Source organism: Mustelus asterias, chromosome 24 (assembly GCF_964213995.1).
Source record: "Mustelus asterias chromosome 24, sMusAst1.hap1.1, whole genome shotgun sequence".
Lineage (NCBI taxonomy): Eukaryota > Metazoa > Chordata > Chondrichthyes > Carcharhiniformes > Triakidae > Mustelus > Mustelus asterias.
Genome location: NC_135824.1, coordinates 17,178,704 through 17,203,173, shown reverse-complemented (window position 1 = coordinate 17,203,173; position 24,470 = coordinate 17,178,704).

The following is a 24,470-nucleotide window of genomic DNA, read 5'->3' as shown; positions in this document are numbered from 1 at the left end:
ACAAGGTTTATAATTTATGTTTTGTTGAGCTCATTTCATAAACAAACCGACCAGGATTTCAGCTTGGAAGAGATTTCTGTGGAGGTGCTGGTGGGAATGGGGCAGAAGGAAAGGGGTAGTATTGGCTGTTGTGAGGATGGCAAACCTGTGGAAGACCCGGCTTCGTAAACACCCCGCAGAATGTAACAGCAGGACTGCTTTGACTTTTTTTTGTTACGTGTGGAGGTCCTGCCCACGCACAGCAGGACTGACATCCTGGAGGCCTTTCGGGTGGGAAGCCTGCTTCATATAGGGCAGAAGTCGACAAGAGGAGGTTGGTGGATTAAGATTGAGGGAGATCCTCATGTGGGAGTCTGAATTCTAGGCCATGAATCTAAAATGTGTGCATATTTGGGGAGGGGGGGGGGGCGGGGTGAAAACATGCATGTGTTCTGGATCATGGGTGAGTCCATGCGTGTGTTCTGGATCATGGGTGAGTCCTGATCATTGCTGTTCCAAAGTAGTCCTGGGGTCCTGATGGCAAGGGAAGTATCCAATGGTGGTACGGGGAGGTCCCAATCACGGGGTGGGTCCTAGGAGTGCCCATGAGGGACCAAATTGCAGTCGATAAGTCCAATGACGATCACAGAGTCCCGATCATGGTGGATTGTGATCCAGGGAGTTTCAATCGCAGGAGAAAAATCTAATTGTGATCGGGTGTAGGCACCGATCAAAGCGGGAGTGTCTGATAGTCGTCCAGGGAGAGGTGGGATGGTTGGGTATCATAGAATCATAGAATCCTACAGTGCAGAAGGGAGCCATTCAGCCCATCGAGTCTGCATCAACCACAATCCCACCCAGGTCCTATCCCCATAACCCCATGCATTTACCCTAGTGAGTTCCCCCTGACACTAAGGGCCAATTTAGCATAGCCAATCCACCTAATCTGCACTTCTTTGGACTGTGGCTCTCTGTGGCAAGGAGTTCCAAAGACTCCCAACATCCCAAATGAAGAAATTACCAACAATTATTTCTTTCTATAAATTTTACATTAACGCAAATCAGAACCAATGCAAATTAAATATGGATTAATATCACTTCATATAGTTGATACAACAAATATATATCTTACACCATCACAAGCATTCTCCTGCAGCAGATATGGCATTACAGTTCCACAATGTACAGTTCGGGCTCTCAAACGCATCCAACCCATGCCCCAGGCCACTGCTCTCACCCCTTCCCCTCCTTCCCAGAACCAGGATGTGGAGATGCCGGCGTTGGACTGAGGTGGGCACAGTAAGAAGACTCACAACACCAGGTTAAAGACCAACAGGTTTATTTAGTAGCACGAGCTTTCGGAGCACTGCTCCTTCATCAGGTGAGTGACTCCGGGGAAGTGCTCCAGGGCAGCGCATCAGGGGCAACGCTCTGAAAGCTCGTGCTACCAAATAAACCTGTTTGACTTTAACCTGGTGTTGTGAGACTTCTCACTGTGCCAGAACCAGGATAGGGTCTCCCTTGTCCTCACTTTTCACCCCACCAGTCTCCGCATTCAAAGGATCATCTTCTGCCATTTCCACCAACTCCAGCATGACACCACTACTCAACATATCTTCCCCTCACCCCCCACCCGTCAGCAGGGACCATTCTCTCTGGGACACCCTGGTCCTCTCCTCCATCAGACCCAACACCTCACCCCTGCCTACGGCACCTTCCCACGCAATCAAAAAGGTGCAACCCCTGCCCCTTTACCTCCTCCCTGCTCACCGTCCCAGATCCCAAACACCCCTTACAGGTGAAGCAGCGCCTCATGTGCACCTCCTTCAATCTGGTCTATTGCATTCTCTGCTCCCAATGCGGTCTACTCTACATTGGAGAGACAAAACGCAGACTGGGTGACCGCTTTGCTGAACTCCTTCGGTCCGTCTGCGAGAAGGACCCAGACCTTCCGATCACTTGCCACTTCAACACACCACCCTGCTCTCCTGCCCACACGTCCGTCCTTGGCCTTTTGCAATGTTCTAGCGAATCCCAATGCAAACTGGAGGAACAGCACCTCATCTTCAGATTGGGCACTTTACAGCCCTCCGGACTGAAGATTGAGTTCAACAGCTTCAGAGCATGAACTCTTCCGTCCATCTTCACCCCATTTCCAGTTATTTTATTTCATTTTGTTTCAGCTCATTCATCAATCCTTCTTTCTCACTTCCATTTTTCCACTTTCCATTCCTTCTTGCCTCCACTCCCTCCCTCCCTTCAGGGCAACTGCCACATTCCTTAGGCAGTCCTTTAACAATCTGTGTCTCTGTTCTGCTATTCACGCATTCAGATCACTCAACGGACACTCTTAGCACCTTCTCAGCTTTCTGTATCCTTATTTACATTCCCTTTCTCCAATTCCATCCCCTCCCACCTTCATAGTATAAATCTCTGCTGATTCTCTTTGCTCTCAGCTCTGACAAAGGGTCATCCAGACTCGAAACATTGGTTCTATTCTCTCCCCACAGATGCTGTCAGACCTGCTGAGATTTTCCAGCATTTTCTGTTTTTGTTTCAGATTCCAGCATCCGCAGTATTTTGCTTTTATCTACTATGTACTGTTCTTTATTCACACAGGGTAGGTCAGGATTTCCTCTTCAACAGCAGCTTTAACCTTAAAGTTTCACAGGTTTGATTATCATCAGTAAGGACCACTTCTATGAACCCTCTTTCTCTCAGGTCATGACAGTACTGATGGTGTAGCTTCTCAAAGTTCCTTTTCAACCATCTAATTGATAACACTCTAATTCATGGTTTTACCACTTCTGGGAAAACACACAACTCTTTAATGTTTCTGAATCATTTTCCAGCTTTCCAGGTTTTAGATCTTTTTAGCCAGCTCGCACATTGTCTTCAGGAGTTCCTTTACCTTTTCCTGCCAAACCGGAAAAACTGAACTCTTCCTGAGAGAGATTTATTTAATCTGACAAGAGTTCAGTGTGTTCATTCTTTATTTCTCTGGCTGCTTTCTCTTTATGTCTGCATCAGTGTGCCAATCACCTTCTTCCCCTGGCTGTCCTTTATCTGGTACACGGCTTCCTTATCTTAACTTCCTTCCTGTTGGCACTGCTTCCAGGTCAAAGGTCACCATGGACCAGTATTTCTTATTGTTCAAGCAAATTATAATTGAACCCTTGCCAATTGATGAAAATACCTACAAGTTTTTTTCAAATATTCTTTAAAACAATTATAGATTTTTGAATATTTTAAAGAAATTATAAATTTTCCTTACTGCTCCCAGGGCAAAGGTGGGAAATAGGCAGTCTTAGTGTTTGCATGAATATGTAGTCAGAATCTTTTCTCAGAGTCAAATGTGGCACCAAGGTTGTGAACAGACTGTTGCCAGGGAAATGGGATGGAGTCAGTAGCTAGGGAACGGAATTGAGACCACAGAACAAATCAATGGTTTCAGTCTTCCTAACCATAGAATTATAGAAACCCTACAGTGTAGAAGGAGGCCATTTGGCCCATCGAGCCTGCATCGACAACAATCCCACCCAGGCCCTATCCTCATAACCCCATATATTTACCCTGCTAATCCCCCTGGCACGAAGGCGCAATTTATCATGGCCAATCCACCTAACCCACACATTTTTGGACTGTGAGAAGAAACTGGAGCACCCGGAGGAGACCCATGCAGACATGGGGAGAACGTGCAAACTCCACACAGACAGTCACCCGAGGCCGGAATTGAACTCGGGTCCCTGGCTCTGTGAGGCGGCAGTGCTAACCACTGTGTCACCATGCCATCCCTAAATATTTAATTGGAGGAAATTTCCAGATAATCTGTGTTAACGTTATGGGTTAAGGGATAAATGTTGGCCAGGAAACCAGGGCTACTCTATATTTTTTCAAAGTGTCATGGGATCTTTTACATCTACCTGATATAGCGAACACACATCTCTGACATTCTCTCGGTACTACACTGGAGTGACGTATCAGCCCTGATTGTGTGCTCAAGTCACTGGAGTGGTTTATTTATTTATTAATGTCACAAGTAGGCTTACATTAACACTGCAATGAAGTTGCTGTGAAAATCCCCTAGTCACCACACTCCAGCGCCTGTTCGGGTACACTGAGGGAGAATTTAGCACGGCCAATGCACCTAATCAGCACTTCTTTCGGACTGTGGGAGGAAACCGGAGCACCCGGAGGAAACCCACGCAGATATGGGGAGGATGCGCAATCTCTGCACAGACCCAAGCCAGGAATTGAACCGGGGTCCCTGGTGCTGTGAGGCAGCAGTGCTAAACACTGTGCCACAAATGCACAGCCCTCAAATCAAGAGCTAAGTGTTTTAGCATTGAATTAAGGCTGAAGACATGAATAGAAGCCCTTGCATCGAATATGGCTCATTGACCGAATTTCTGCTCTGTCATAATCCCCAATGATGTGGAGATGCTGGTGTTGGACTGGGGTGGGCACAGTAAGAAGGCTCAGCACCAGGTTAAAGTCCAACAGGTTTATTTGGAACCACGAGCTTTCGGAGCGCTGCTCTTTCATCTGGTGGGTCTGCTCACTTGAGGAAGTAAGAAGTTTAACAACATCAGGTTAAAGTCCAACAGGTTTATTTGGTAGCAAAAGCCACACAAGCTTTCGGAGCTGCAAGCCCCTTCTTCAGGTGAGTGCACTTGAGGAAGGAGCAGTGCTCTGAAAGCTCGTGGTTCCAAATAAACCTGTCGGCCTTTAACCTAGTGTTGTGAGACTTCTTATAGTCCCCAGTAGTAGAAGAACAAACTCTCAGAACACACAACCCAAGTTATAAACTTAAAGCAGAGAAATTATTATAAGTAAAAGATGGATTGTGGTGTATAATAAGTATAGCAGACCTCACTAGCTTGCAGAACTTTACACTTCCTCAGATATACAACAATATCAGAAGACACAATGCTTTGCTAAATTCCTTAGTAACACTAAACTCGATCCATTGACACTCACCACAAACGTTCCTGCTTTCGTTTTTAATAAGTTTTGTAGAGCTCTGAAGACTAGCACACCTGTGCTCAGGAAAGATAGCTCATTCTTATAGACTGTCCATCAAACTAGGCATCAATAGATTTCAGAACTCTCACCCCTCACCACTACCTCAATTATTCTACCTGATTTTTTTTTACTTTGAACTCAGACTGAGACAGAGAAAATCAAAAAGTTCTTTACACTGACAAGAGCAGCTGTTACTATTACAGTAGGAGGCTCCAAGGCATAAAGCTGGAAGTTTCTCCAGGAAATCTAGCAACCAGTTAACAATCCGTCAGACTAAATAGATTGAAAAATATGCAGACATCTTTCAGAGAATGCTGCTGGTGAGATCAATGCAAATGGAATTGCGACTGAAGAACGTTAATGCATGAAGGCAAAGAGGTCCCACTGCAGCAATCTTTAGCCGTGTGAAATACCATTCATTCAAATGCAGTTCCAGCCATAGATGACAAAGGTGGGTTCTACCTCAACTCAGGCATACTAGGAGCGACATTATTCAAGGTCACGTGCTACCAGCAAGGTCTTGACAATTTAGTGGAGAATAAAAGAGAGTCATAGAATCCCTACAGTGCAGAAGGAGGCCATTCGGCCCATCAAGTCTGCACCAACCCATGCCCCATTCCCGTAACCCCACATATTTACCCTGCTAATCCCCCTGACACTAGGATTAATTTAGCATGGTCAATCAACCTAACCCCGTCCACCTTTGGACTGTAGGAGGAAACCGGAGCACCCGGAGGAAACCCACGCAGACACGGGGAGAATGTGCAAACTCCACGCAGATAGTGTCCCGAGGCCAGAATCGAACCCGGGACTGTGAGGCAGCAGTGCTAACCACTGTGCCACCATGCCAGCTTTGACAAACGGTCATCTGGACTCGAAACATCATCTCTTTTCTCTCCTCACAGATGCTGCCAGACCTGCTGAGATTTTCCAGCATTTTCTGTTTTGGTTTCAGATTCCAGCCTCCACAGTAATTTGCTTTTATCCATTGAAGAGTACATGTTGTGTCATGTGACGGGTTATTTTAAACATGTGTTGCAGCGGACGAGGGATGGAAAGGACGCCTGGAATGGAATAAGTGCCACATCTCATAAGTTGACATGAAAAATATAAAGACTTTCTTCTGATTATGAATGTAACAGATCGCCTTACAAACATATGGATTTGTGTGCACTGCTTTTATCCAACAGCTTTCTGGAAATAAGACTATCCATTTTAAACTAATGTATTTGCTAATTTCATATGAGTTCTTGTATTTTCAGCACATTGCACGTATTATTTACAGAGAATACCTTCCTCTTGTATTGATTGCTGTAATGACCGATTGTACCAGATGGTGAAAAAGAAATAAATCTCCCATTTACTAACTCGCACCAAGTCCCATTACCCCATGCCTACTGATTCATATTAACTCCCAGTCCATGAACACCTCAATTTTAAAATTTTAATTTCTGTGTTCAAATCGTTCCTTGACCTTGCCCCTCCCTATCTCAGTAAACCCCTCGAGCCCTCAACCTTCCACAAACTTGCGCATCCACATTTCCTCCACTCCGTTGCCATTCGTGCTGTCAGTTTGTATCTAGTTTGGGCGCCACTGTGGCACAGTGGTTAGCACTGCTGCCTCGCAGCGCTAGGGAACCGGCCTCAGGTGGCTGTGCGGAGTTTGCATGTTCTCCCCGTGTCTGCGTGGGTTTCCTCCGGGTGCTCCAGTTTCCTCCCACAGTCGAAAGATGTGCAGGTTAGGTGGATTGGCCATGCTAAATTGATCCTTCGGGCCCTATTTTACCATTTTGATTCGAAGTTTTGGGCGGACCCGAAACTGGGAGTGTTTCAGATCCGACTTTTAGACCCGTTCTCAGGCGCCCCCAAAGCATTCTGCCTGAAAAAATATCTGCGATTCCGAATCGCGCTGCAGAAACCTGTGGGCGGTGCTTAACACGCCCAAAACCCTGCAACTCCAATCGGTGCCTCCTATTGCGCAAGCGCAGAAAAAAATGATAGAATGCCGCTCCCCTACCACTTCGCTCCCAAGCTGAATAATACCTCCCCCTGGCCCCCCACAGACATTGCCCCACCCCCCCAAACATTACTGACCCCCTTATCCCCCCACCCCCGCCACCCAGACCAATCGTGGGCCCCTCCCCCCCTTTCCCCCCACTGATCTCAGGCAGAGTGGCAGCAGAGCCCCTTCCTCCCCACCACTGATCTCAAGCAGAGAGACGTCAGACGCTTGGCACCTACCTCCTCACTAACTGGAGCGCCCGAATTGGACTTTTATGGAGCATGTCTGTTTTGCGCCGATTCTGGATGGGCGAACGCGGTGGTAAAGGGGAAAGTGCTGGTAAAGTTGGGCGTGCAGCCCATTAAGTCAATTTAAATGCCTGCAAATACAGTTAAGTGGCTGTCGCGCCCGTTGTGGGTGTGGTCCCAGTCGTGGCCATTTTTGGGCCTTGGTAAAGGGGGAACCAGCATGGAAGCGGCCGCAGATTGCGCTACTCACCTCATGCCCAACTTTACCAAGTTTACGTCATGGTAAAATTGGGCCCTTAGTGTCAAGGGGATTAGCAGGGTAAATGCATGGGGTTATGGGGATAGGGCCTGGGTGGGATTGTTTTCAGTGCAGGCTCGATGGGCTCCTTCTACACTGTAAGGATTCTATGATTCTATTCTATAATTCTAGTCCTCAAGTTCTGAAATTCCCTCCACTGCCTGATTTTTTCAGGAACGCATCCCCACTGACCCTGGCAGGCCCACTGCCATTTTACGCTCTGAATGTTGATTGGCAGCAGACCAGACATCCATCTGCCCTTGCAAGCAAGTCCCACTTGGAGATTCAGATCGGTCAACAGCTCTGCGGCCCACCCAGGTGCAGTGCTGCAGTGACCAGAAGAGGTACTGCAGCACCGTGCCTAGGACAACATGCAGGGAGTTCATGTCAGGTAAGTGGCAGGGATTGGGGAGGGTCGGGTAGGGGGTGTGCTGGCAGGGTCGTGGCAGGGGATGGGGTCAAGGATAATCAAGGACAGGCAGGTGGTGGGGAGGTTGGGAGGTGGCTGGTCTGTGAGGGGGAGAGCGCTCCAGTTAGAAAGGGACTTCTCCAGCTTCCCGCCCGAGACCGAGACCGGTGATTGTTTCTCTATTTTCCTCAATCATCTGGGACGCTCGCCGGAGGGAAAATTGAGGCTGGGCAGGAAAAGGCCCTTAAATGGCTATTAAAGGCTTTATTAGGGGCAAGGATGGGCTTCCCATCTGAGGCCCTTCCAGCCCCACTGTAAAATCATGTCCGGGCTGGGATGGGTGGGATCCCGTGGGAATCTTGTCCATGGAATCTCACACTCCCCCAACCTCAAAACCTGCCAGGGAGGAGTGTAGAATCCAGGCCCATGTCTTCAACTTTCACTTCTCCTTCAAGATGGTCCTCTACCTTACTTTATCGGCCTAGCTTTTGCAGGCTAATACTTGGGGAACACAGGTTCAAATCTCACCATGACAGCTGATGGAATTTAAATTCAATTAATAACTCTGGAATTGAAAACTAGTCTCAGTAACGGTGACCATGAAACTGTTACTGATTGTCATAAAATTCCATCTGATTCACTAATGTTCTTTAGGGAAGGAAATCTGCCATCCTTTCCCGGTCTGACCTAGGTGTGAATCCAGACCCACAGCAATGTGGTTAACTCTTTACTGCCCTCTGAAATGGCCTTGGAAAACAGTTTGTAAAGTTTATTTATTAGTGTCACGAGTAGGCTTACATTAACATTGCAATGAAGTTATTGTGAAAATCTCCTAGTTGCCACACTACGGTGCCTGGGGGTACACTGAGGGAGAATTTAGCATGGCCAATACACCTAAGCAGCACATCTTTCGGACTGTGGGAGGAAACCAGAGCACCCGCAGGAAACCCATGCAGAATCGGAGGTTGGGGGCAGCGGCAGGGGGCGGCGGGGGTGGGGGGGGGGGGGGGGGGGGGGGGGGGGGGGGGGGGGGGTGGTGGAACATGGAGACACCAAACAGACAGTGACCCACCCGGGTCCCTGGCACTGTGAAGCAGCTGTGCTAACCACTGTGCCACACTCAGATCAAGGACAATCAAAGATGGGCAGAAAATGTTGGCAGATCCCATATCTCATGAAACACCAAAAAATAAACTTGTCCTAGTATCTCCTTTGCCTCAGTGCCAATTATCTGATAATCCTGCTGTAACAAATGTCGAGACATTTGATTTGATTTGATTTATTATTGTCACATGTATTAGTATACAGTGAAAAGTATTGTTTCTTGCGCGCTATACCGACAAAGCATACCGTTCATAGAGAAGGAAAGGAGAGAGTGCAGAATGTAGTGTTACAGTCATAGCTAGGGTGTAGAGAAAGATCAACTTAATGCAGGATAGGTCCATTCAAAAGTCTGACGGCAGCCGGGAAGAAGGGAAAAAGACATTTGACTACGCCAAAGGCACTATACAAATGCAGGTCAATGTTGCTCTGAAATTATATGCCGTTTCGTTTGTTAATCTCAAAAGGGAGAAGCTGCTTCCTCAATAACCCAAGTTGTGAATGCATTTTATAGGAACATGCAACCATTAAAGATATCAATCTCCCAACACTGGTAAACCCCGGACCATCTTCAGCAACAAATATATCACCAATGTACATCAACACATGGGAACAGTAGAAATCTTTAGGAAGGTAACTATTCAAAATGATGGTATAGAGTTGTAATTTGTGCATGCTTTCATGGTTTGCAATAGCTTTTCTAACCAGTTTTTCTGATACATTTCATAAAGTAATACAAGAACTGTATTTGCTAATCAATGTGAAATGAAAACTGCCGCAATGTTCAGTAGGGGCTTTTACTGTGTATCTAAGCAATCAAGCTGATGACTGTAGATTTGTGTTTAACAGAGTGTTTCACATGGGATTGTCTGCTACTAACTGTTGGCAACTTGGCAGTCAGCCAGAGGCTCATTCACACAAGAGGTGGACAGCTTTACAAAGGTGGAGGAAGCAGGCATCACAAAATGGATAAGAGCAAGCTTATTGCCCATGCCTCCTTCAATAAGTGTTCACGATACTAGATTGTTCAATGTCAACCTGCTGAAAGAAGGTGTCATTGCTTTCTCAGTCGGAAGACAAGTGGGCGAAAGTTGGCACAAGCGCATCCAACAAATGAGCTAGCAGTGGTAACATCCTAAATCTATCTACCACCACCACCTAAGACCTCTGAAGGTTGTCCCCTGATAACCAGGTAAACCACAGCTAGGTTCAGTGGTCCAGAATTTCAAAGAGTAGGCACAGTCGCACAGTGGATAGCACTGCTGCCTCACAGCGCCAGGGACCCGGGTTCGATTCCAGCCTCGGGTCACTGTCTGTGTGGAGCTTGCACGTTCTCCCCATGTCTGTGTGGGTTTCCTCGGCGTGCTCCAGTTTCCTCCCACACTGCAAAGATGTGCAGGTTAGGTTGATTGGCCATGCTAAATTGCCCCTTAGTGTCAGCGGGGCTACCCAGGGTAAATGCATGGGGTTACAGGGATAGGGCTTGGGTGGGATTGTTGTCGGTGCAGATCGATGGGCTGAATGACCTCCTTCTGCACTGTAGGGATTCTATGATAGGACTCAGACAATTGGTGGGATTTTACTGCCTTGCCCGAGGCTTGTAAGATCCCGCCCGAGGCCAACGGAGAATGCTGTTCTGTGAGCCTCGCCCGCCCCACTTCCGGGGTGGGCGTGCCGGTAAAGTTCCAGCCAATGTGTCAAACATTCCTGACAATTTAGCACTTATTCATTAGGAATATAGGATTTTAGATTTAGGGATATCCAAAGTCTCCTCCAGTACAAGAAAACATATAGAAATAACCGGAGCATTTTTCCCCCCAAAACAATTAAGTGCCCAACGGGTGGGAAAACCCAAGATTTTCCCGCCCATTTTTTGGACAAACTTGGTTGGTTGAATTTCCTGCAGTCTGTGCTTCACAGACTCCCCACGGGGGATTTATGCCGGTAACGGGGGAGGCACCCCTTGATCCCACCCGAGATGCCGGCGCTGGCACGCTGAGCGGGCCACTGCACATGCGTCAATCTCCCAGCGGGGAGATCCATTTCAACCCCCCCGCCCATATTTCCTGGCCCGCTGTGCTACTCAAGCAATGCAGCGGGCCAGGAAAATCGCACCCAATATCTACCATTTTCCCACACAGTGCTGTGCAACAGACTTGTGAACAAAGTTATGGCTCATGGAATAAAAGGGACAGGAGCAACATGGATATGGAATAGGCACAGCAATGGGAAACCAGCCTCCCATCCATTGACTCTGTCTACACTTCCCGCTGCCTCGGCAAAGCAACCAGCATAATTAAGGACCCCACGCACCCCGGACATTCTCTCTTCCACCTTCTTCCGCCGGGAAAATGATACAAAAGTCTGAAGTCATGTACCAACCGACTCAAGAATAGCTTCTTCCCTGCTGCTGTCAGACTTTTGAATGGACTTACCTTGCATTAAGTTGATCTTTCTCTACACGCTAGCTATACTAGCTAGCTACACTACATTCTGCACTCTCTCGTTTCCTTCTCTATGAACGGTATGATTAATAAAGCACATATCTTGGAGTATAGGAGTGAGGAGCTTATGTTGAATTGGTATAAGTCATTAGCTCAGCCTCAGCTGGAGTGTTGCATCCAGTATATCGGGGCAAATACGTGGGGTTACGGGAACAGGGTGGAGTGGGTGGGCTTGGGTAAGATGCTCTGTTGGAGGGTCGGTGCGGACTCAATGGGCCTGTTTCTACACTGCAGGAATTCTATGACTCTGGATCCCAAGGATGTGAAGACATTGGAAAGAGCGAAGAAAAGATTCATGAGAATGGATCCAGGCATGAGAAATTTTGGTTATGATCATAGAATGGAGAAATTAGGACTCTTTTCCTTGGAGAATAGAAGGTTGAGGGGAGATTTGATAGAGGTATTCAAAATCATAGAGTGGCCTAGACAGAGGGGATAGGGTGGAACTATTCCCAGTCGTGAATAGATCGAAAACGAGAGGGCACAGATTTAAAGTAATTGGCAAAAGAAACAAAAGTGATATAAGGAGAAATTTCTTCACACAGTGAGTGGTTAAGGATTTGGAAAACACTGCCTGAGAACGTAGTGGAGGCAGGTTCAATTGAAGCATTTAAAAGGGAATTAGACTATGAAAGGGAAGAAAGTGCAGGGTTATGGGGAGAAGGCGGGAGAATGACACGAGATGAGTTGCTCATTCGGAGAGCCCGTGCAGTCAAGATGGGCCAAATGGCCTCTTTCTGCGCCCTAACATTTTAACAGTTTAGGCTGGTACTCGTTGGAGTTTATAAGGGTGGGAGGGAACCTGATTGAGGTATACAAAATACTTTAAAGGGATTGATAAAGTAAATGTCGACCAAATGTTTCCTCTTATGGGGCAATCTAGAACAAGAGGTCACAGGTATAGGTTGAGAGGCGTTAGATTTAAAACTGAGATGAGGAGGAACTGCTTCTCGCAGAGGGTGCTGAATTTATGGAACTCACTGCCCCAGAGCGCGGGGTGGAATATGAATGGTTTCAAGAGGGAGATAAACATAATTCTAATAAAGAAAGGGAAAGAGGGGATATGAGGAACAGGTGGGGAGATGGATTTGAGACCAGGGAGAGATCAGCCGTGATCTGATTGAATAGCGGAGCAGGCTCGAAGGGTTGAATTCGCCTACTTCTCCTCCTAATTCCTATATTCCTATGTAACAATTCCGTGACACCGTTGTGGATTGTCATTAACTTTCTTCTACTTAACAAAATAAGTCAATGGATGGAAATCTTCAGATGAAGAGTCATTTCCGACTCGAAATGTTAACTCCCTTTCTCTCCCCGCCAGGTGCTGCCAGATCTGCTGGGTTTTTCCAGCATTTTCTGTTTTTATTTCATGTTAACTCCTTTGATTTTGAGTGCATTCCCCAAATCCATCAATCCGCAAGGGTAAATTTTAGCAGGAAAATATGGAGCCAGGCTCCTGTAACACACTTTGGGGGGTGGGGGACATTTCATGATGACAATTAATGAATAATTTTTAAGTCGTGTCAAAACTTTTGTTGGTTCTTTATGTGGAGCATAAACGCTCCCATTGGAGTGAATGGCCACTTTGTGTGCTATAAATATTATGTAATATGGATTAAGTAGTCCCCTTGTACCTTATTATCTGTGCCTCTCAATGCTTTGTCAAAGCCCTTTGTGCAAGGGTCATCTGGACTCGAAACGTCAGCTCTTTTCTCTCCTTACAGATGCTGCCAGACCTGCTGAGAATTTCCAGCATTTCTCTTTGGGTTTCAGGTTCCAGCATCCGTAGTAATTTGCTTTTATCAACTCTTTGAGTCTCACTTCATAACTCCCAGCCCAGAGTCCATGAATTAATCTTTTTTTCATTCATTCGTGGAGCATGGGCATCTCTAGCTGACCAGCATGTATTGCCCGTGCCTAGCTGCCCTTGAGAAGTTGGTGGTGACAACTGAATGGCTTGCGAGGCCATTTCAGAGGGCAGTTGAGAGTCAACTGTATTGCTGTGGCTCTGGAGTCACATGTAGGCCAGACCAGGCAAGGATGGCAGATTTCCTTCCCTAAAGGACATTAGTGAACCAGATGGGGTTTTTCCGACAATCGACAATGGTTTCATGGTCATCAGTAGATTCTTAATTCCAGATATTTATTTTCATTGAATCCACCATCTGCCGTGGCGGGATTTGAACCCGGGTCCTCAGCACATTAGCTGAGTTTCTGGATTAATAGTCCAGCGATAATACCACTAAGCCATCGCCTCCCCAATATCCTTGTTATCCTTCTCTGATGTTTCTCCATTGTGCCAATGTTCTCACAGCATTCAAAACGAGGTAAACTTTGCGAGGCTAGATTAACTTGTTTGATTTATTGTCAGATGTTCTCAAGACACATCACTCTATTTAAAAGTTTTTGCCAATGAGGAGAATCAGTCACTGCCACAGGGAATTCCTACAGAATTCTGTCAAGTGTTCAAAAATGCAGCTTCTTTAAGGAGGGGAGGGAAAGATATACGCATTATTTAAAGATTGCCTTAAAGTGTTTCTAATCAATCAACTGACTTGGTTACAATATATAATGAAACACATAAATCACTCACTGAACAGCGCCATGCACCACGGAATACCATTTTATATGAGCGTTACATGAATGCGAGTTGCGTTGTTATCAAGATGCCAAGAATAATGTGATTTGATCATTATTGAAGGCAACATTTGATTTTGGAGTGTGTGCAGTGCTTTGGTAATCAATCAAAAATCCCATTTTAAGTTCAGTCTCCCTCACTGTACAACCCAAAACCAAGACGTCAGATGAGGTAAGGGATTGGCAGCAAAAGACGCCCACGATTGCCAGCATTGGCGCCAGTTCCAGAGTGTGGAGAAAACAGCTGCGTCTCAAATATTCTAATTAGTATAATTCAGTCACACTGCTTATTTTTTAATACAATCTTCAGGTAATTCAGACATTTCCGAGCCAAATGTCTTTGTTTCCCCCTCCCACCCCCCAGCCCAAATAACCCGAATTGAAAACTTTGTGAAGATTTGGTGGTAATCGATGTCTATATAACATTCGCTATGTTTCAAAGTCTTTCAACGTCCATGAAATGTTCTGAGAGTTTGCCCAGAGATAGGGGACAAGGTTTATTAACCCTTGTCGCCTGTGGCATTTTCCAGTCCTGTCGAAGTCCATCCTCTGTGCTGGGTTCCCGGGTAGCAGGAGGGGGCAAGCCACACTGTAGACATCAGCAAGACTGGGAGATCCTGCTGGAAAAAGTGTCGCAGCTGTTGGGGTGGAGTGGGGGCAGGAGGGGGGGGGGGGGGGCGGTGGGGGGGGGGGGCTGTTGGTGGTGAGTTCTGGCCCATGATGACCTGGCAATGAATACCTCTATTTCTTTCGAATAATTTGATGTCCCTCAATGGCTCAAACTAGGAGATCTTGTGGCACAGTGGGTAGCTCCCCTGCCTCTGAGCCAGGAGCTCTGGGTTCAAGTCCCACTCCAAGGCTTGCTGGCCAAGGAAGGTGCGTTCATAACACGGACAAACAGGTTGAGAGCATCAACTTGTAAATTCTTCCAACGTGCACTAATGGTGACAGTGGGAGGGGCACAGTGGTTAGCACTGCTGCCTCACAGCGCCAGGGACCTGGGTTCGATTCCTGGCTTGGGTCACTGTCTGTGCGGAGTCTGCACGTTCTCCCCGTGTCTGCGTGGGTTTCCTCCGGGTGCTCCGGTTTCCTCCCATAGTCCAAAAGACGTGCTGGTTAGGTGCATTGGCCATGCTAAATTCTCCCTCAGTGTACCCGCACAGGCACCGGAGTGTGGCGACTAGGGGATGTTCACAGTAACTTCACTGCACTGTTAATGTGAGCCTACTTGTGATACTAATAACTGAACTTTAAAATTGAAGCCTCTACCTTCACTATTCATAGCTCCAATGTGTATGTTGCCACAGCAACTCGGAATCCTTGGGGGGTGGGATGGGGGGAGGGGGGCTGTAGTTGGTTGGTTCAGCTGGCCAGTGTGGGTCAAATTGAGGCCAATAGCACAGGGGTCAATCCCTGTTCTGGCTGGGGCAGATTTGGGACCTGCCTCCTTGCCCTACCCATGTGGGCAGGATATGTTTTCAGGCAGACAACTCAAGAACAAAGAAGTGGCTCAGTTAGATGCATTAGTGAGTCGCAAACCAGGAAGATCCCAGTGAATCTGTGCTCAATTACCTGAGCTTAACTGGTGAATGAACACTGTACTGGATATTAACGAGGGGAAAATCTGCATCAGATCACACACTGCAGCATCATGCCTTTCCAATTAGTCCCACCCTGGCTGTTGCTTTTCATTATTTTACAATATGCATTCAATTTTGTTTTGAGAATCCCAGTTGAATCTGCTTCCACCACTCTTTCTGACCCTGATCAGCTTCCAGCAATCCCTGCTGGAAGTGTGCGGATTTCAATGTTGGAATGTCGGAGACCAAGGTTGGCTCTGTCTCCATTGAACCTTCTGATCCTTAAATCCCAGGCTTAACAGCGGAACAGTCCCAATCTGGGAAGGGTAAGAGAAGGTACTCAGGTGTCTGTAGAACTGAACCCCAACAAGGAATCAATGTTATTGCAAAAAAAAACCCAATGTGCAATTATATTGGCCGTTCTCACTGGTAGGGCGGCACGGTGGCACAGTGGGCGGCACGGTGGCACAGTGGTTAGCACTGCTACCTCACAGCGCCAGGGACCTGGGTTCAATTCCCAGCCTTGGGTCACTGTTTGTGTGGAGTTTGCACATTCTCCTCGTGTCTACGTGGGTTTACCTCCGGGTGCTTTGGTTTCGTCCCACAGTCCAAAGATGTGCTGGTGCATTGGCCATGCTAAAATTCTCCCTCAGTGTACCCGAACAGGCGCCGGAGTGTGGCGACTGGGCGATTTTCACAGTAACTTCATGACAGTGTTAATAAGACCATAAGACATAGGAGCAGAATTAGGCCACTCGGCCCATCGAGTCTGCTCCACCATTCAATCATGACTGATAATGTTTATGTAAGCCTACTTGTGACGAATAAAAAAATAAATAAGGATCTTCTAATCCCACCAATAGTGAACTCCCGCTGCAGGTTTCGGGGGCAGCAGGGGGCGCATAGAACGGGAAACCCCGTTGACATCAGCAGGACCAGAAAGATCCTGCCACCGGCCAATGGTGGGCCACCTCTGCCACCACGGAACAAGCTGTGGAAAATTCCGCCCATGTATATAGTGAAACATTCCAGAACATTCCTGGTTGCAGACCTATCCTGAACCAGGGCAGGCAGGAAGTCAGAGAAAAATAGTCAAAGACGCAAGTGAGGAAGTTGTTTTTTCACAAATTCTTTTTTGAGGGTTATTTGCAAGCCTTTTGTGATATTATCTGAGCCGCAACGATTAAATGGCCAAAGATTTTGCCACAAAATAAAAAGCAGCAGGAGAATTCATAGAATAGAATCCAGGAGCAGAATTCATAGAATCCCTACAGTGCAGAAGGAGGGCATTCAGCCCATCGAGTTTGCACCGACACTCCGACAGAGCATCTTAGCCAGGTTCATCCCCTGCCTTATCCCTGTAACCCCACACATTTATCCAGCTCATCTGCCTAACCTATTCATCTTGATACACTAAGGGACAATTTAGCATGGCCAATCCCCCTAACCAGCACATCTTTGGACGGTGGGAGGAAACCGGAGCACCCGGGGGAAACCCACGCAGACACGGGGAGAAAGTGCAAACTCCACTCAGACAGTCACCCAAGACAGGAATCGAACCCAGGTCCCTGGTGCAGTGAGACAGCAGTGCTAACCACTGTGCCACCCCTAGAAGGACCACAGGACCGCATGGTGAGCCAAGTTAGAATAGCAGATTCTATGAACAGAAATGGAGGGCTAAAGGGGGTTGTGGTGATTGGGAAAAAGACCATGAAAGTCATGAACATTTTAACATTTTACGGTCATACAAATATCAACAAACCTGAAATCAACTAATGAGCTGAACTTTCTGCAGGCCAGGATGATGGCACAGAGTACTCAATGACATTCAGTTTATGATAGAGGAAACTTGAGTACTGTGTTATGGTCTCCAGAGAATGGAAACTTTGAAAAAGATATATGAATTCCAGTGACTGACTAAAAAGATCACATGACAGGAATTCAACTTTTAAGACTTTTACTGTAATAAACAAACCAAAAGCAACATTGACTAAACACTATTCAGCCATTAATACTTCAAACTACAGAAAGGTTTCCCCATTTAACTTTTAAAATGATCAGAAAGGCCCATGCCATCACTGTCCCTTGTGTAGACACTTTATTTACTTGGAAAAAAAGCAAAATACTGCGGATGCTGGAATCTGAAACAAAAACAGAAAATGCTGGACCTGCTGAGATTTTCCAGCATTTTCTGTTTTTGTTACTTTCTTGGGATCAGTCCAAAGCTATTCTACATTTTCCCAGTGGCCGGTTTCCTTTTTTTCCTTTCCCAGCCAAGTAACTTCTAATCCCAGAATTGGCTTACACTGTTAGGGTTACACTGGAGATTCCTTCTCTTTGACCCAAGTTAGGCAAATCTTCCGACCTCCTTTAAATCCTCATGAAGTCAGTCACCTCAATTGGAGCATGAGCTCTCACCCATTGTGAACAATAGAGGCAGCATTTTGTCTCCTTCAGGTGCAAGATTCTGTCTCTGTCTCCCACTCTATCAGAGTCTAGTGAATTTAGTTGTGTCTATTGTCATGGCAATGGATCACAGCTCCGAATTGCTTATGGACATATCGAACTTGTGTTTTTAAAAAAGGACATACAAGCCAAAGATGGCTGAGAATGTAATTCAGTGATGGCATAGTGGCACAGTGGTTAGCACTGCTGCCTCACAGCGCCAGGGACTTAGGTTCAATTCTGGCCTCGGGTCACTGTCTGTGTGGAGTTTGCACATTGTCTGCGTGGATTTCCTCCGGGTGCTCCGGTTTCCTTCCACAGTCCAAAGATAGGATGATTGGCCATGCTAAATTGACCCTCGTGTCAGGGGATTAGCACAGTAAATATGTGGGGTATGGGAATAGGGCCTAGGTGAGATGGTGGTCAGTGCAGACTCAATGGGCTGAATGGCCTCCTTCTGCACTGTAGGGATTCTAATGAATCTACGACTGCCTGGAAAGTTCCTGTATGGATTCTACTCAGTCCTGAGAGAGACCATGGATGTCGCACCTGGAAGGTTTCAATGTACCGATGCAATGCAAAAACTGAACTGTAATCTCCTGTGGCTGCAGGGATAATGGAGGTTTATTACCATCTAAGCAGAAACCATCTCCTGTGAGTTATATCCCAAGTTGTGGACATGATGTGTGTTGGAAGTAGGCAGTTCTGGGTGAAAGGCAGGTTTAAGTTTTTCCCCTTCCATGAATACTGAAGAAAAGTGATTAAAAACCAACTGTGACTCTGGTTTCTGTACTAGTCTGGTGTTCTAGCTCTACTGTGCTAGATAGTGCTGTGAAGGTCAGAGGTGAAAAATATCCACTAAGCACCCTTGCGCTTGCAGGTAAAAACATCTCTCGGTCTCTGATTGCTGGAAGCAAGTGACAAGTCAGAAAAGCTACGGTCAAAAAGGAAACAGGACAACTCCTTTCAGTTAACCTGCAGAACCAAGAATCCCCAAACCATATGTTCAACTGCGAATGTCAGTGCTACTGGAATCACCCAACTTAATGGTCACGACTTTTCACCATCTAATTCTCACAGGCAAGCTAAAATTCCTGCTGCCTCGGAAAAGCAGCCAGCATAATTAAGGACCCCATGCACCCTGGATATTCTCTCTTCCACCTTCTTCCATCGGGAAAAAGATACAAAAGCCTGAGATCATATACCAACTGATTCAAGAACAGCTTCTTCCCTGCTGTCATCAGACTTTCGAATGGACCTATCCCATATTAAGTTGATCTTTCTCTACACTCTCGCTATGACTGTAACACTACATTCTGCACCCTCTCCTTTCCTTCTCTATGAACAGTATGCTTTGTCTGTATAGCACGCAAGAAACAATACTTTTCACTGTATACTAATACATGTGACAATAATTAATCACATCAAATCAAAATGTGCCATGCAATGATTGGAACCCCATTTAAATATATTTAAATATCATTAGCGGTCTTCCCCACTGTATCATCCCCCTACATTTGGATCTCCCCATTCACACTGGCGAGGTTAACAACAGCCATAATAACCAGGTAAAGGCAAATGGCCAGGGGTGTACAGGTAGGGACAGTCCTCAGGTATGAGAGGGACATGCCCAGAAATGGCAAAAGAGGAAGTTCAACCACTTATTCCTTTTGAAGGAACCCCATTTGTCAATCAGGCTTTGAGTCTCCGTAAACATTACAGTTAGGAACAATGGAGGTACTTGAGATGCATTCAAGCCTGAAAGGAAATGTAAATAAACACAGCTGACTGGAGGCTGAGTAGAAATCCATTAAGCTGTCATTGGAAGCCTATTTCAAATCACTAAAGCTTGAAATTGACAGAGATCAAAGGTTTCCAATGGAATCAAGATGGTTTCGAAGGTTTCAGCTTGCTTGGAAACCTCAGAGACTTCAAATCAAAGTTGTGTGAATACATTGGGGCTGAGTGCTCAGGGGTACAGAATGGAATCCGTCCTCCCACCACCTCCCCCAGGTGAAATTGACATCTCCTCTCTGTCAGAGGCCTTCAAAGGGGTCTGCTCATACCTGCAGCTTCTGACAGGGGGAAAGGGAAATTCCTGCTGCAGAATGGAGTGCTGCAGTGATTTTAAAAGCTGCCAGGTGACCAGGGGGCATGGAGATTGCAGAGCTGACAGGCAGGAATGAAGATGTTGATCACAGGGCTGCCTGAAATCATGTGGAGATGCCGGCGTTGGACTGGGGTAAGCACAGTAACAGTTTTAACAACACCAGGTTAACGTCCAACAGGTTTATTTGGTAGCAAATACCATTAGCTTTCGGAGCGCTGCTCCTTCCATCTGACAAAGGAGCAGTGCTCCGAAAGCTAATGGTATTTGCTACCAAATAAACCTGTTGGTCTTTAACATAGTGTTGTTAAAACTGTTACTGAAATCACCATGCCAGGGGTGATCTTCAGGTATGCCAGGGCTAGAAAGGCTAATCCAGCCACAAGACCCCCATCCTGGGGGACAATGGTGAAGTCAACCCGTTGCCCCCAGCTCAAGCCCACCCAGCTGCCAGGATCCTTGAGGGATCCTTCCTCTGCAGCCCAGCAGCGGCAGAGCGACAAATGACTACTGCACCTGCCTGCATGAAACCCCTTGGGGCTCAAGGCACCAGGTCAGGGTGTCAATGCCAGGATGCCAAGGGGCAATGCAACATTGACACCACCAAAGCGCATGGCCTGAAGGGGACCTGAGTGGGAAGGGGGGCTGAGTGGAGGTTGGAAGGCAGCAGGGCGCCCTGTGGGATATGGAGGGGGAAAGGGGCCTGAGTGGGAGAGCTGAGGGAGGAGGGGGACTTAGGAGGGTGGACCTCAGTGGGGAGGGGGAGGCTGAAAGGAAGGGCCTTCAGTGGGGAGGGGGGATGAGGGGAGGGGCCTCAGTCGGGAGGGGGAGTGAAGGGAGAGGGCCTGAGTGGGGATGGGGGATGAAGGGAGGGTGCCTCAGTGAGGAGGGGAATGAAGGGAGGGGGCCTCAGTGAGGAGGGGAATGAAGGGAGGGGACCTCAGTGAGGAGGGGGGGAAGGAAGGGGGCTTGAGTGGGGAGGGGAATGAAGGGAGGGGGCCTCAGTGGGGAGGGGGGATGATGCAACAGTGCCTCAGTGGGGAGGGGGGATGATGCGACAGTGCCTCAGTGGGGAGGGGGGATGATGCGACAGTGCCTCAGTGGGGAGGGGGGATGATGCGACGGTGCCTCAGTGCGGGGCAGGGAAGGGAGGGGGCCTCAGTGAGGAGGGGGATGAAGGGAGAGGGCCTCAGTGGGGAGGGGGATGAAGGGAGAGGGCCTCAGTGGGGAGGGGGTCTGGGTCCTGAGTTAGAGGGGGTGAGGTTTGAGTCAGGTCACCCTCATGCCTGCGTGGTGTGGGGGTAGTGACCCATTTATGTGGGTGAGGGGGAGGATGTCCCTCTTTGATGAGGGATTGGTGGTGTCCCCTGGTCAGTTGGGGGGGTTGGGGGGGGGTATCATTTCATTGTTTGGGGGAGGGGGACCTGTCTCCCAGCACAGAGCTCGGGGTGTCCCTATTTCAGAACAGCAGGGCTGGCTGGCGGGTTCCCCAAGATGACCTCATTTGCATCTTTCCAATGGGTGAATCCCACCTGACAGACGCAGCAGTGCCAGCGGGAAACATTCTGTTTTCCTGCTGGGGTGGGCACAGCCTAAAGATGGGAGAAATCCCCTCAGAATCTGTTCAAACCAACAAAAGGCAAATTCAGAACTGATATCAGAAACAAATTCACACAAAAAATGATCAACATATGGGCGAATAGACTCGCTGGCAAATAACGAAGGCAATATCCTGAGAATCATTTAAAAATTATTTTGACACCTTAATCGTCCTGTGTGGGTGAGATTAACTGGGCCATACGGTTTCTCCTTTCTGTTTCCCGCTTGACCTCTTGTGAGGACCGCAAGAAACTACAAAAGGTCGTGAACGTAGCCCAATCCATCACGCAAACCAGCCTCCCATCCAGTGACTCTGCCTACACTTCCCGCTGCCTCGGAAAAGCAGCCAGCATAATTAAGGACTCCCATGCACCCCGGGCATTCTCTCTTCCACCTTCTTCTCTCAGGAAAAAGATACAAAAATCTGAGGTCACGTACCAACCAACTCAAAAACAGCTTCTTCCCTGCTGCCATCACGCTTTTGAATAGAGTCATAGAGGTTTACAGCATTGAAAAAGGCCCTTCGGCCCAACTTGTCCATGCCGCCCCTTTTTTTAACCCCTAAGCTAGTCCCAATTGCCTGCATTTGGCCCATATTCCTCTATACCCATCTTACCCATGTAACTGTCTAAATGCTCTTTAGAAGACAAAATTGTACCCCCTCTACTATTACCTCTGGCAGCTTGTTCCAGACACTCACCACCCTCTGTATGAAAAAAATGCCCCACTGGACCCATTTGTATCTCTCCCCTCTCACCTTAAACCTATGCCACCCCCCCCCCCCCCCCCCCCCCCCCCCGCCACCCCCGCTGTTTTAGACTCCCCCACCTTTGGGAAAAGATATCGACCATCTAGCTGATCCATGGACTTACCTTGCATTAAGTTGATCTTTCTCTACACCCTAGCTATGACTGCAACACCACATTCTGCACTCTCTCCTTTCCTTCTCTCTGAACGGTATGCTTTGTCTGTATAGCGCACAAGAAACAATACTTTTCACTGTATGCTAATACATGTGACAATTATAAATCAAATCAAATCAAAGTAAAAGGTGTAGGATTCACAACTAATGGCCGTTTGTGTCAACACGGTTTTGAACTGCTGGTATAAATATAAAGGTCTGAATTCTTCATCCATGCACTCGCTGGCCAATGAACTGCCCGCCAGCATGAATCACGCACTGGGAAAGGCTCAGCGCTGCCGGGGAGGGAGGGCGGGCAGAGGGTGGGCGCTTTGAAAGGGAGGGTGGGGGCTGGTGCTTCTACTGTCCTCCCTCAAGGGGCCAGCTGCGGCGGAGCTGTGTCAGGGAGCTGCAGACCTGTGAAAGATAGATTGCGGTGGAAAATCACTGCAAGAGGTGTGGGCAGCACACTCAAACACATCTCCTCAGACATAGTTTTTAAATTATATTTCAGCACTGACGTTTTAATCACCCCTGGATCGAGGCTGAAGCTAAAATGTAAAGGCCGCTTCACCCGCCAACCAGGCCACGTAAAATTGCCTTCAATTGGCCCCTTAATGGACTAAATTGCCCGCTTAATAGTCGGCAGGCCCACATCTGACTCTGCATTCGCCTACCGAATGAAATATCATGTGTGGACGCGATGACATGGCCTGACATCTCCTCACACAACATAGAATCGCTACAGTGCAGAAGGAGGCCATTCGGCCCATCGAGTCTGCACCAACTCAGTATCTCACCCAGGCCCACCCCCACCCTATTCACGTAACCCCATGTATTTAGCCCGCTAAACCCTCTAACCTACACACCTTGGAACACTAAGGGGAAATTTAGCACGGTCAATCCATCTAACCTGCACACCCTTGGACTCCGGAGCACCCAGAGGAAACCCACGCAGACACGGGGAGAATGTGCAAACTCCACGCAGGCAGTCACCCAAGGCTGGAATCGAACCTGAGTCCCTGGTGCCTGTGAGGCAGCAGTGCTAATCACTGTGTCACCATGCCGCCCCATTCACACACTTCCAGGCAATGTAACATTCTGGTCGACGTATCTTTGCTTCAATGTTAATTGGTTGTCTTTAGTTGTAAATTTGCACCAAATCAAATGCATTTTTGTTAAAATAGAGAAGATATAAAGACATTCTAAACTTGTGAACCTGATCTCTCAGAAATGCTGGATGTCGTTGAGATATTTCAAAGATACATTCAAACCAAGACTCAAACATCTGACAATAGTTTAATTAAAAGTTCCTTAATAAAAAAAATGAATACCTTGCTCCATCTGTGATTATATTCGTGCACAGGGGTAATGACTGTAATCAATGGAATATGAACTCCCTGATTAAGGGGCCAATTGATGGGCCAATCAGGGAGACTTTACTTTGTATTTAAGCGGGAGTGTCAGTTCCTCTGGCGCTCCCGAAGGTAGACGGCTGACTGACGGCACTCTGTGTACTGCTGTTGGAATTGTAAATAAAGGGATTTTGGTGAAGGGACTTCTGCCTCGAGTGAACTTATTACAACAGGATTGTCCTACATTACTGAAATAGAATCATAGAATCCCGACAGTGCA